The sequence below is a fragment of the Diabrotica virgifera genome, chromosome 6 (genome assembly GCF_917563875.1).
Source record: "Diabrotica virgifera virgifera chromosome 6, PGI_DIABVI_V3a".
In the NCBI taxonomy this organism is placed as follows: domain Eukaryota; kingdom Metazoa; phylum Arthropoda; class Insecta; order Coleoptera; family Chrysomelidae; genus Diabrotica; species Diabrotica virgifera.
In genome coordinates this window covers 208,778,082-208,792,923 of record NC_065448.1, presented here as the reverse complement: position 1 = coordinate 208,792,923, position 14,842 = coordinate 208,778,082, and the positions used below count along the sequence as shown (strand labels likewise).

Sequence of the window (14,842 nt, the reverse complement as noted above, 5' to 3'; positions counted from 1 at the left end):
CGGCGACACAAATATAATGGTAGGGGAGCCCAAGCGGGGATTTTTGCAGTTACTCGAGCGCGTCAGATTATCATATGGGGAGAAACCTGGTACCCTGCAGATGTACCTCCACCATCTATTGGCTCTTAACACAGGGGGGTTCGTTCAGGGGGACCCGAAAAAAAAATCTATCCTTAAAAATACTCGAAATTGTCAGATTAAGATTAGGTAAGTTAAGTACATGCAAAAGAGTCTATATTTCAAAAATATGACGATTTGAGCGGGGTGTACGGAAATGGGTGAGTCGAAAAGTTTCATAAAAAAAAGCGAATATTTTGCGAAATGAACGTCAGATCGAAAAACTAAAAAATGCGTGTTCAATGTTTTTCAAAAATCTATCGAAAAATACCAAACATGACCTCCACGGAGAGGGGGGGGGGGAAATTTAAAATTTTAAATACAAATCCCGCGATCTTTCGCAAAATAAACATCATATCGAAAAACTGCAAAATACACTTTATCAATATTTTTAAAAAATCTATCGAATGGTTCCAAACACGACCCCCACAGAGGTGAGGTGGGGGGCTTATTTTAAAATCTTAAGTGGTAGCCCCCATTTCTTATTGCAGATTTGGATCGTTTGTATAAAAATAAACAACTTTTATTCGAAACAATTTTTGTAATTATGGATAGATGGCGCTGTAATCGGAAAAAAGATTGTAGGAAATGGAAAATTAAATTAAAAAATGGGAAGTCCCCACTGAAATGGAAAATTTTACTTAACTTTTTTTGGTTTTAGGACCTAATAATCACAGCCCAATAGGTCCCCAAAGCGCTCGAGTGACTGCACATTTAGCATACTTTGCTCCCCTACCATAATATATCTGCTTGTTCCATGGACGTATAAATTTTATACGTCCATGATACAGTCAACACGTGACAGTTTCGAACTATACAAGAGGAGAGGCGCGATGGCAAGCGGAAGTCAAGACTATTCGACACATAGAAAACGACTACGGAATATTCTGCTGACTCCACTGGATTATGGAGCATCTCAAGAGATTTAAATGACAACATCAGAGAAATTTAGGACTCAAAATTTTATCGCTATTTTCGATCACCTCATTATCTCTTGAAGTCAGAGGCTTTCTGGATATGAATGCATTCATTCCAATTTTGGATTTTTACATAATTAGGAAAACTTAATTCCCAATTAAATTGAAGCACACTCACTAAAGCTTAGGTACCGACATTTATAGCAATGATTTAGATAAAATGCTAGGTGTCGAACTAGTACAATTTGTAGAATTTGTCAATTCATTTAAAGAGGAAATCTGCTCATAAAAAAATATAAGCATAAAACTTTAAATGTATCGATTGCTAGAAGAAAAGAATGTGAATGATGCGTTTCCAAATGTTGATTGACGCTTTAGGGCAGTCAATGAGAGCAAGAACAGGTTATTACCTCCGAATTCTATCCTACTGCATGGATTTTAATGAAATTTTAGGAATATTCTGAAAATATCTCCTTATTCAAAGTCTACCCTATGCCGATGTGTGCTTTTGTCTTGGGTGCGGTTCCCACCCCTTATCGGGGCTGGAAAAATTTTTGGTTAAACAACTACTGAAGTTGCTAGAGAACCTAATTCTAAGCAAAAACTGTTCTATAATTTTTTTTTTCGAAAACTCAATACTTTTTGAGTTGTTCGTGGTTGAAAATTGGCCATTTTCATTGAAATATAAAACACCTTTTCAAACCGTTTTTTGCGAATACCTTAACAACAATGCATCTAACTAAAAAAATGATATAAAACATTTTTGTAGCTCATAAAAAAACAAAGAGATTCGTTCCTTCTTCAATCTTCTAGTTATAACACAAAAAGAGATATGGTAGGTAAAAAGAGTTTGTTTTTTTGGTGCATGCTCAAATCAGTGTATTCAACTTGAAATAACTGAGATACAGTCGATTTTAGGTGTATAATTGTATAATGCCACCAATACCTTTTATTGTGCATGAAAAGTCCTTTAAAATAAGCAATATCAAATGTCGATTACATTTAAACTAAGCGAGATATGCTGCAAAAAATTGATGACTGGAATTTTAAGAAAAAAATTGAGAAGTATATTTAACCCCTCATCCACAAGAATTTAAATGCATCGTTTTCCTTCTACAATACATTTTACTACAGTGTTATTTTTATGTTCAAAAAGTTGAGTGGGTTTAAAATGAATGGTTTTTGAAAAAAATAAGATCAAATTATAGAGCGCATATTTAAATTTTCTTAAAAATCTTCCTTTTTCTCCATGTAACTTGAAAATGATAAGAGATACTGTTATAAAAAATGAAATCAAAATGTTTATCTAGAAGAAACCTACATTTTTGTATGGCATCTCTCATCATTTTCGAGTTACATGGAGAAATAGGAAGATTTTTAAGTAAATTTAAAAATGCGCTCAATAATTTGATCTTATTTTTTTCAAAAACCATTCATTTTAAACCCGCCCAACTTTTTGAACATAAAAAGAACACTATAGTAAAATGTATTGTAGAAGGAAAACGATGCATTTAAATTCTTGTGGATGAGGGGTTAAATATACTTCTCATATTTTTTTTAAAATAAGTTAGTCATCAAATTTTTTACAGTTTTTTAAAGGTCTTTTCAAGCACAATAAAAGTTATTGGTAGCATTATACATCTAAAATCGACCGTTTCTCTGTTATTTTAAGTTAAATACACTGATTTGAGCATGCACCAAGAAAACAAGTTTTTTTCACTTACCATATATCTTTTTGTGTTATAACTACAAGATTCATAAAGGAAAGAATCTCTTTGTTATTTTATAAGCTACAGAAATGCCCCCAAGACAAAAGCACACATCGGCATAGGGTAGACTTTGTTTCTTGGGCTATTCCCTACTTACTGTGAAAATATCACGTAAATCGATATAGTAGATGATGGCATTCGGAGCCACATACCCTCATTGACTGCCCTACTTCGTTTATATTTATTTCTGATGCTAACTGACTGTAGTGGGGAGAGGTTATTCTCAAAACTTAGTTAATTAAAAATTCACTTCGGTCTATGATTGGCCAAGAGCGTTTGAATCATCTCTCTATAATGAGCATTGAACTCGATGCCCTAAAGCAACTAGACATCATCATCATCATCATCATTTGGCTCTACAACTCTATGTGAGTCTTGACCGCGTTTACTATTTCCCTCCATTGTTGTCGGTCCTGAGCAGCTATTTCCCATTGCTGTACTCCCATTTTGCGTAGATCGCTGGCTACTGCGTCCTTCCATCTTTTTCTTGGGCGACCAACTTACCTTTTTCCATCGAGCCTTTCCCAGAATGTGGCGTTTAGAAGTCTTTCGTCACTTGATCTTAGTACGTGACCCGTCCATCGTATTCTGTTTGATTTAATGTAGCGTACTATGTTTTCATCTCCGTATATTGTCTGGAGTTCATCATTGTGTCTTCTTCTCCATTCTCCTGTTGTCTCTTCTCTGCAAGGCCCATAGATAGTCCGCAGTATCTTTCTTTCAAGTACCAGTAATTTTGTTGTTTCCCGCTGATTCAGAGTCCAGGTTTCGCTTCCATACGTTATTGTGGGACGAATTATTGTCTTATATACTCTTATTTTTGCTGGTCTTGAGAGTATTTTTGATTTAAGTAGGGTCCTTAACGCGTAATATGCCCTGTTTCCTGCATTAATCCTGGCTGCCACGTCCATTTCATAGTTATTTTCAGATGTTATGATCGCTCCCAAGTACTTAAATTCTTTGACGACTTCAAAATTGTATTCATTAATTGTTACGTTTTGTCTAACCCTTGGTCTTGGGTTCTTCGTAACCACCATGTACTTGGTCTTGTCCTCGTTGACCTTAAGACCAACTTCCTTGGCTCCGTTCTCGAATAGGGTGAAAACTTCTTTTGCATCTCTGGTGGATTGTGCAATTGTGTCCACGTCATCCGCAAAGGCTAATAGTATTTTTGATCCTTGGGCGGCAAATCCGTTTGTCAGTTGTGGCTGAGCTTTCCTTACTGCATGTTCCAGTGCGAAGTTAAACAGCAGGGGGGGGGGCGAGAGGATCTCCTTGTCTAAGTCCGGTGTCAATGAGGAATTCCTCCGACGTGTTGCTGCCAACTCTGATTCGTGCGGAAGCGTTCTCCGTGCTCACCTTTGCTAATCGTACCAGTTTTCCAGGTACTCCCATTTCTACCATAGTCTCCCACAATGCTTCTCTGCTAACAGAATCGTAAGCTTGTTTGAAGTCCACGAAGATTTGGTGTACATCGCGGTTGAATTCCCAGTTTTTTTCCAACACCTGGCGTAGGACGAAGATCTGGTCTATAGTCGACCTTCCCGGTCTGAATCCGCTTTGGTAGTCGCCTATTATTTCCTCTGCGTATGGAGTTAATCTTCTAAACAGTATTATGGATATAATCTTGTATGGTAGTCGCCTATTATTTCCTCTGCGTATGGAGTTAATCTTCTAAACAGTATTATGGATATAATCTTGTATGTTGTATTAATTAACGATATTCCTCTATAGTTCCGACATATTTGTTTGTCTCCCTTCTTGTGAATAGGTATTATATGGCTTTCATGCCAGTGTTTCGGTATTTCTTCTCTTTCCCAGACTTCTCTTATAAGATGATATATCTCAAGATGTAGTTTGTCTCCCCCTTTTTTTAGTAGTTCCGCCTGTATGCCGTCTGGGCCTGGGGCTTTATGGTTTTTTAGGGACGAAATTGCGGACTTTACTTCAGCTAGTGTGGGCCCTGGTATTTCAGGTTCGGCTAACTGGTACTGTCTTTGTTGCCCTGTCGTTGTGGGGTTTTCTGTATTTAAGAGTTGCTCAAAATACTTTCTCCATTGGCGGCTTATCTCTTCGTCATCAGTGAGCAATTATCCTGCATCGTCTTTTATAAATCTTGGGCTGTTGATCGTGTTGCCCGTCATTGTTTTTATGTCCCTATAAAACTATCTAGACTGACCGGTTCTATGTCAACTATGTCTATAGCAACTAGACATGTCCGACATAATCAAGGAATTTTCAATTAATAAATCTCGAAAAGTATCCGGACTTCAACCATACATCTTACTATGTTTATTTTTAATATTTTACTGTAACAAGTTACAGCTCTTGTATTTATTATTCTTTAAAAATATAGATATTTATAAAAGTAGATCAACATTTTTTTAATGGTAGGACGTAGGGCCCCCACTGCCTTAAATCCGGCTCTGATTCTAATTGGGAAATAAGCCACAATTTGAAAAAAAAATTATTCAAAATTATCAAAAATAAAATTATTTTTAAGTTAAATTGTTGATTATTTCCCAATTAGAATAGTTAATTACAAAAATGCCACAAAGGATTGGCTTCAGAACAATATTAAATTAAAAAAATGTTCAAACTGCGAAGAGGCAGGTGGGTGGCAAATTGAACATTGAACTTAAGCGAAAAACAATATTTATTTGTCAAATAAACATTTTTTCTACAACCACTATTCAAAGTGCACTTTTCTGCACGGTTTTATGTTAGCAAACTTGATATTTTCTCACAGTATAAGATATTTGACATTAGTGTGCAGAAAAGTGACGTTTCTGTGCCGCAAAGTGACGTTTCTGTGCCGCAAAGTTCTTTTCTGCACAGTTGACTACCTCATTCTGAGTAACGTTATATTCTGTTTACATCCGTGGACTACCGCATTCTGAGTAACGTTATATTCTGTTTACATCCGTGGTTAAACTTTAGACAAATATATAACCTAGAAGACAATTATTATATTTAACTATAGCATAGAAACTAAATTATGGATGTTACAACTGTTTTATTTTACAATTTTATTCTTATTAAACATTTTATAATTATCAAGTAACCAATAAGGATTTAGCAACCTGTGCAAGAGACGTCGAATGAAGTAGGTTTTGTGTAAATCCGTGACTGCATAAATATAATGTCAATAATGTGTAATAATTGTTTAAATTTAAACAAATTAAGGCAGTGCATTAATTTTTTAACTGATTTCTGTGTAATTTATTTAGGTATAAGGAATTTAAATTGATTAGTAGTTATTAATTAAATACAGTTTAAAATTTATCACATAGGTACCTATTATAATTAATCGTCGTTTGGAAATTGTGATTTGTATTTTTAGGAAAAACTGTGCTTGGAGAAAAAGTATAGTGTGAAACACGTGCAGAAAGATAATTTCTCACTCGTTTGAATTGCGGCACTCGCTTGCGCTCGTACCGCAACTTTTCAAACTCGTGAGAAATTAGTATCTTTCTGCACTTGTTGCACAATATACTATTTTTCTGTTTTCTCACACCAGTAATAGTTATTTTCCTAACAAGTGCAGAAAGTCATACTTTTCCGCACGCGATTGCAGTTTGTTGAACGAAGCGAAGCGGAGTTCGGCAAGCAGTCGAGTGCGGAAAAGAGACTTTCTGCAAGAGTTAGGAACAATATTTTTTCTACGAGCATTTAAAAATGACCAAATTAATTGAATTAATATAAAAATACATACACAAATTAAATCTTTGGCAAGGTTGTCAAAACCAAACTTTCTATATAATTGGTTAGCATGACGACGATCTAATAACACCGAATTAAATTCAATGCGGTGCCTAAATACCTGTTATGTACAGGTTTTAATATTTTAAAGGCATAGCAACGATGTCAAACAAAGCAATTATTGTCAAGAAGCACGTCACACACTTTAAAATTTATCTTTACTTACGAATTAAAAAATAATTCAGTGATTTAGATGGCATCAAGTGACGAAGAACTACCTCCATCTATCCTCGACGTTGTCAATTGTCTTAATTTGTTACCGGAAAAATCAGCAAACAGGTACAAGAAAGAATACAATATTTTTATGAGTTGGTGTAAAGAAAAAAGTGTAAATAGCTTAAAAGAAGAAGTGTTTTTGGCTTATTTTATTAGTCTATCCAAAATCTGCAAACCAAATACTTTGTGGTTCCGCTATTCCATGCTCAAGTCAGTATTAAAAATTGAAAAAAATGTCAATATAGGCGATTATTTTAAGTTAACAGCATATTTGAAGAAAAAAGCGTAGGATTCAGTTGTACGTTCAATATAAACATTGTAAATAATAAATAGATATTATTAAAATAACATATTTTGTATTTGATAATAATAAAATTGTTAAAAAGTTGACTTAATTCTTTGACAATGTTGTCAAAACCAAACTTTCAATATAATTAGTTAGCATGACGACGATCTTGGTTTCCATGACGGTGGATACGCGTGCGGAAAAGTAAAAACCGCGTGCGGAAAAGTAACACGCGTGCGGAAAAGAAAAAATTTCCAAACTAAAATGCGTGCGCGAAAGTAGACATTTTTGCACGCTCGTAAAAAAAATGTATTTTGAATTGAATAAATTACATACATTCTCCTTTTTATCTCAATTAATTTAATTTAAAAAATGGACACCCTGTATAAATAACTATTGTTATATTTCTATTTGATATAAAAATTAAAATTTGATAATTATAAACAAAATTCACTTTAATATAAAATATTTTTAATTTTCTCAACCTCGGGCATATAAATTTAGAACAACCTGTATACAACAAATTGTTATATTTAATTTTAAGAAGTGATTAGAATAAGCGTACGAAACTCGGAACAATGTGCTTAGATAAACAAAGTGAATGACGCGTACCATTATCGTTCTTCTCGGAAGGTCGATCATTAGCCTATGCTAAATAAAACTCAGTGAAATAGATGATAGTTCATTATCGTTTTTCGCGGAAGGTTTCGATCATTAGCCTATGCTAAATAAGACTCATTTGAAAGAGAGAATAGGTCATTAAAATTTGTAAATAGTTAGAAAGTATTTTAGAATGGGAATTAAATATTTTCTTTTGAAATCCATTAAGCATATTTAGAAAGATTAAAAATTGGTTTTGAGGAATATTACGAATGAGAGTTGGTGGTGGAAAATTGATTTGTGAATCTGGAAGGGATATTTAGAAAGTAGGGGAATGGATGACAAAGTGAGATCAGAATGTTTTGAGCTGTCGAGAAGTGAAGTCGAGTAGTAGACGGTAGTGTACGGAGAGTGAGAAAGCCGGTAGTTCCGTGAGTGTGGAGTATCTATCGTGGAACGAGAAGTAGGCCAGGTCGAGAGTAAAAGAACCTCCTTGAGCCAAGAGTGTCCCGGTAGCTGATAGCAGTTTCGAAAAAGGTAGAACACAGCATCACGACCGAAGCAGGAACGAGAGCTATTCGAGCTAGTTTTTCAAAGGAGTACATTACTGGAAGCCAGGACGAGGTTTGATCGCAGCCAAGGATAGCAGGAACGGGTTTTGTGTGAGGACATTTTCAGTTCACCAGGAAAAGGTCAGTCTCATTTGTTTGGACATGAATGTATGGGTTTTTCGTATTAAATTCCACATAAAAATTGAATAACATAATCAATAATATCAGAAAAGCTTCATTAAACTTAAATAGAGTTGTTGCTAATAACTCCTAATAGTTAAATGTTAATAAAAACTTTCAATTGAAAACCAAAAGGAAATAAGATTCCCATTTGTAAATGTTATGTTTAAGAATAATAAGAAATAGCAAATATTAAGCATTGATTGCCTTTTAAATAAAATAAAAAATATTTTGATTATAATTGTAACCCATATGTGTATTTTTTTTACTCTTTTCTTTTCTATCCCGATTAGGAACCATTAAGAAATATTTGAAGCCACGAAAGTAAGTAATTAATTTATAATTCGCCCTGAGATTGAAAACATATTGATATGTGATCTGGTTAATTAATTAGATTAGTATTAAAGCATTGATTAAATTAAATGACATATAAAATTATTATCTCATATCAATAATCAAGAACACATCACTATGTTAAGTTTTATATTGCCGAATAGAGGATTGAATAATTTTTCAAATAAACATAGCACACGAGCCCTATTCTCATTTAAAAAAATCATCGATTACGTCATCACGCCCAGATGGATCGCGTCATTAATACGATATACAGGGTGTTTGGTAAAGAATGGGCCATAGCTTAAGTAGTCAAAGTTAAACTTTTATTTTATTTATTCTTGAATATTTCCTGACAGGCATGGGATATCGCCACAATATCGGGTGTCCACTTATATTTTCCCCCATTTTAACTGCCTAGAACTTCTAAACGGCTCAAGATAGAAATATGCGGTTTTCGCCGAAACATTTTATTTTAGTAAAAGTTTTGTCTGAATGGATTGAATTTTTTATATCGCTTTCAGATACGAAAATAAAAATGGCAGATTTAAAAAAAAACGTTGTTGACTTTTTTTTAATGGAACACCCAGTATATTTTTTGTATATTGAAAGAAAGGTCATTCACCTATCGAGCGATATAAAGTTTTTCAAAATCGGTTGTCAAATGACTGAATAATTAATTTTTAAAATGAGAGGTGCAATGTGGATATCACATACCTAAATAACGGGTCTAGGACGTTTCATCGCCGCCGTTTCGATGCCGCCAGTTCGATGCCGATGCCGGCCGATTCATCGCTAGTCAATTAATCGCTATCTGATATATTTCCGAATTTTCGACAGTTACAATTATTAGTTATTTTTAGTATTAATTAGGAATTCTAGGAAATGCGAGATATGACGGCGATGAAATGGACTGGCGATGAACCGGCGGCATCGAAACGGCCGGCGATGAACCGGCGGCATCGAAACGTCCCATTCCGCTAAATAACATACAGCGTGTCTCAGCCAAATGGAATAAATTCAATAGTTCAAATACTAATTGTTTTTTTGAAAAATGCTGAGACCTGTCGATTAGTATTTCAAATCTAAATTTCTTACATACAATACTAATGTATACAGGGTGTCCCTATTTAGAGATATGACGTCATCGTCAATTTTCTTAAATGGCAACACTGTTATTTTAATGGCTATTTAGATAGAGCCTGTAAAGTTATACATAACTGCAAAATATCCAATTTTTATTTTTCTAACATTTACAAGATAATAAAAAATAAAGTTATGTCTGTAATGTGGAATAAACTTAATAGTTCAAATATTTTTTTTTTGAAAAATGTTCAGACCTGTCGATTAGTTTTTCAAATCGAAATTTTTAACATACAAAATAATGTATACAGGGTGTCCCAATTTAGAGATTTAATGTTATTTTTATTATCTTGTACCTAAATGTTAACGAATAAAAATTTAATATCTTGTAGTTATGTATAACTTTACACACCCTATCAAAATAGCTATCAAAATGACAGTGTTGCCATTTAAGAAAATCGACGATGACGTTATTTCTCTAAATTGGAACACCCTGTATAGATGATTATTTTATGAAAAAATTTTCCATTTTAAATACTAATCGACAGGTCTAATCATTTTTCAAAAAAACAATTATTATTTGAACTATTGAATTTATTCCAAATTACGAATATAACTTTGTTATTTTTATTATCTTGTAAACGGTAAGGAATACAAATTTGATATTTTTCAGTTATGTATAACTTTACACACCCTATCAAAGTAGCTATCAAAATGATAGTGTTGCCATTTAAGAAAATCAACGATGACGTCATATCTCTAAATTGGGACACCCTGTATACATGATTATTGTATGAAAAAAATGTCCATTTGAAATACTAACCGACAGGCTTAAGCATTTTTCAAAAAATCAATTAGTATTTGAACTATTGAATTTATTCCATTTGGCTGAGACACGCTGTATCTAAGCAAATTGATATTATGTTATGTGATTTCCACATTGCATCTCTCATTTTAAAAATTAATTTCTCAGTCATTTGACAGCCGATGTTCAAAAATTTTATATCGCTGGATAGGTAAATGACCGTTTTTTCAATTTTTGCAAAAAAATATACTGGATGTTTCAATAAAAAAAGTCAACAACGTTCTTGTTGACATTTTGTCATTTCTGTTGACTTTTTTATTGAAACACCCAGTATATTTTTTTGTAAATTGAAAAAACGGTCATTTACCTATCCAGCTATTTAAAATTTTTTAACATCGGCTGTCAAATGACTGAGTAATGAATTTTTAAAATGAGAGATGCAATGTAGAAATCACATAACAATATCAATTTGCTTAGTTATGTTATTTAGGTATGTGATATCCACGTTGCACCTCTCATTTTAAAAATGAATTACTCAGCCATTTGACAACCGATTTTGAAAAACTTTATATCGCTGGATAGACGAATGACCTTTCTTTCAATTTACAAAAAAATATACTGGGTGTTCCATTAAAAAAAGTCAACAACGTTTTTTTCAAAAATCCGCCATTTTTATTTTCGTATTTAAACGCGATATAAAAAATTCAGTCCATTCGGACAAAACTTTTACTAAAATAAAACATTTCAGCGAAAACCGCATATTTCTATCTTGAGCCGTTTAGAAGTTATAGGCAGTTAAAATGGGGGAGAATATAAGTGGACACCCGGTATAATATTGTAAGTATTTTTATCAAACAATCCTGCAAAAAAATCATCCTTTATGACTCCATAGTACGCCCCCAATAGGGGAAGCGCACGCATAATAAAGAGTCATAAAATTCATTCAAGAGCCTCACAGCTGATTTTTGCAGGGTTGTTTGATAACAATACTTACAATTTACTGGTAATATTTTTCGCAAAATTTTTAAGGGTACTCCAGTTGTCGGAAAGTTTAGAAATCTCTATACGGGGTGTTAGTAAATAAGTATGAAACATTTTAAGGGCTAATTCTACATGAAAAAATAATGCTGGTTTGCTTATAAACATATGTCCGCAAATGCTTCGTTTCCGAGATAAGGGGTGTTGAAATTTTTATTTCAAACTGACAATTCATTTATTGCTCTAACACCAGTTGAGCTATGAAAATGAAATTTGACGAGTTTTAGGAGGTAGTTATTGCGCATTTTTTGACATACAATTAAGAATTTTGTATTCATCATTGGCGCGAATACGGGTAAAAGTCTGAATTTTTTTAAAGAAAAAAATAGTACGCAACTGAGATATTTCAAAATAACAATTATTTTTAAATTTCACGTTTAATTTTTAATAATAAACATTTCTTGCCTTTTTTCATATGGTGCACCGTTTTTATGCAGAAAAATAAAATATCTTAGCGCGTATTTTTCATTTCTTAATACATTATCAAGAACTATCCAATATAAAAATACTAAACTAGAACAATAACAGAAAATATTACTAATAAGATTTAAACTAAGTGCAAATCTGCGAGAAATGTTTAAAATGATCTCCTTTACAGGTAACAGAAGAATTTTATATTCATCATTGGCGCGCGGACGGGTAATGGCCTGAATATTTTTAAGAAAAAAATAGTACGCCACTGAGATATGTCAAAATAAAAATCATTTTTGAATTCCTCGTTCAATTTACGACAAAAAATCTTTCTTGATTTTTTTTTCATACAGGGCGCCGTTTTTATACAAAAGAAATAAAACATCTTAACGCTTACAAAGTATTTGAGGTAGTTTCCATATGCATTGGGGATGGCAGTTATTGACAAAACACCGGTTTTCGGTTATACCGGTTTTTCTTACTTACGGTTTAACCTGGTGGTTATAACCGGTCAAAAAGAACCGGTTATTCCAAAAACCGGTTTACGGTTTTTTTAATCAATAGCCAATACGCATTAGGTTACAATGTTACATTTACATTACACTCTATTTTTTGATACTCCGTTCGAATCGATATCAATATTATCAATAGTATCGATATCGATACTATTGAAAGAATATATCGATACCAATAAGATATAATATATAAAAACCTCCCCTTTCTTCTCTGAAATAATAATTTTTTTTCAGAGGTAACTTATCCAGTTTTTCACAGGTTATTATTTTTAAAAAGGAAAAACCGGTTATAACCAGAACAAAAAAATAACCGGAAAAACCGATTATTGCGGGGTAAAAAAACCGGTTATAAAGATATTACATAGAAACTTAGTTCAAATACTTTGTAAACGTTAAGAGGTTTTATTTTTTGCATAGAAACTGCACCGCATATTAAAAAAAGGCAAGAAAGATTTTTTGTCGTAAATTAAGCCAGCAATTCAAAAATTATTTTTAATTTGACATATCTCAGTGGCGTAGTATTTTTCTCCTTAAAAAATTCAGACCATTACCCGTACGCGCGCCAATGATGAATATAAAATTCTTCTGTAACCTCTAAACGAGGTCATTTTTAACATTTGTTGTACCTCTGCACCTAGTTAAAATCTTATTAGTAATATTTTCTGTTATTGTTCCAGTTTAGTATTATTATGTTTTATTTTTCTGCATAAAAACGGTGCACCATATGAAAATAATGCAAGAAAGGTTTTTTATCACAAATTAGACGTGGAAATTAAAAATAATTTTTTATTCGAAATATCTCAGTAGCGTACTATTTTTTTTCTTTAAAAAATTCAGACCATTAACCGTAGGCGCGCCAATGACGAATGCAAAATTCTTAATTGTATATCAAAAAATGCGCAATAACTACTTCGTAAAACTTCCCAAATTTCATTTTCATAGCTCAACTGGTCTTAGAGCAATAAATAAATTGGCAGTTTGAAATAAAAATTTCAACACCCCGTATCTCGGAAATGAAGCATTTGCGGACATATGTTTATAGCGCAGACCGTCATTATTTTTTCATGTCGAATTAGCCTTTAAAATGTTTCATACTTATTTACTAACACCCTGTATTTACGAAACGCTTCCTCCTGAATATTTTCCGAAATAGAAAAGTTGTCCTACTCGACATGAGTAACTGAATAAAAAGTCTCATGAGGGAGGTGATATTTTTTTAAATGGTTTGCGCAAGGATCATATTTATTACGGGTCTACCCCAAAATCCCGACACGCCAGAATCCCGACAGGCCAGAATCCCGAAACGCCAAAATCCCGACAAATTAAAAATCCTGTCAGATTTTCAAAACTATAATACATATGTAGTATTCATCTATTTTTGTTACGTTACAGTATTATTTTAAACATGAAATTTACTTATATACCTATATTTATATTTAGCTAATTATACTAATATCACCTACACACTTGGAAATAAATTAAAACTGATTCTTTTTTTCACCTGTCAAATTCTGACGTTTTTGCTTTTTCAGCCAATCACCACGCGTCGTTCTAGCCAATCATTGAGTGTAATACTGATAAAACAGCCTCTTCCTTGATAAAACAGTCTCTTCCCTGATAAAACTTAAGGTACCCTAAATTTCACATAATACGTACAAAGTGACGACAGATTAGACGTTACGTCATTGACGACATTGGAAAATCTCATATTAGTTATAAAAATTGTGTTTTTAATAATTGTTCATTTTCGATTTAAACAGTTTTTTATGTATTAACAGTATAATAAATAAATTGGTTCATTTTAAAATCATAAAATAATTTATCTATAACCTACTTAAGACATTGATCCTAGTTGTCTTAAAAATATTTCACAGATGCCCGTATTTACTAATAATACATATTGGTTCACAAAATAATCTTTTCAAATACCACTCGTCTTCTAAATTTTGCTTGATAAATTTTTTCGTTTTCATACTTAAACTTCTTTATTTAGAGTAAAATCACTCAAACAAACCGAAATGGATAAAATAACTCGTCCTTCGGACTCGTGATTTTATCATTCGGTTTGTTTTCGTAATTTTACCAAATAAAGAAGTTTTCGTGAAAACAAAAAAAATTATCGATAAAATTTAGAGGACTCGTGGTATTACCTTTGATTAATTCGCGAAGAATTTTTGTATTACTGTTTTCACTAATTTTGAAAAAATGTGAAAACTTTGAATTATCCACGTCCGTCCGTCCGTCCGTCTGTCTGTCTGT

At 32.9% G+C, this 14,842-nt stretch overlaps 1 protein-coding gene across 1 annotated transcript in view; it reads left to right on the top strand.

Annotated features, from left to right (window-relative positions):
• The window catches only part of LOC126887179 (carbohydrate-responsive element-binding protein), a 226,091-nt gene that overhangs the window by 39,758 nt on the left and 171,491 nt on the right, over positions 1–14,842 (top strand). The gene's annotated exons all lie outside the window — the stretch shown is intronic.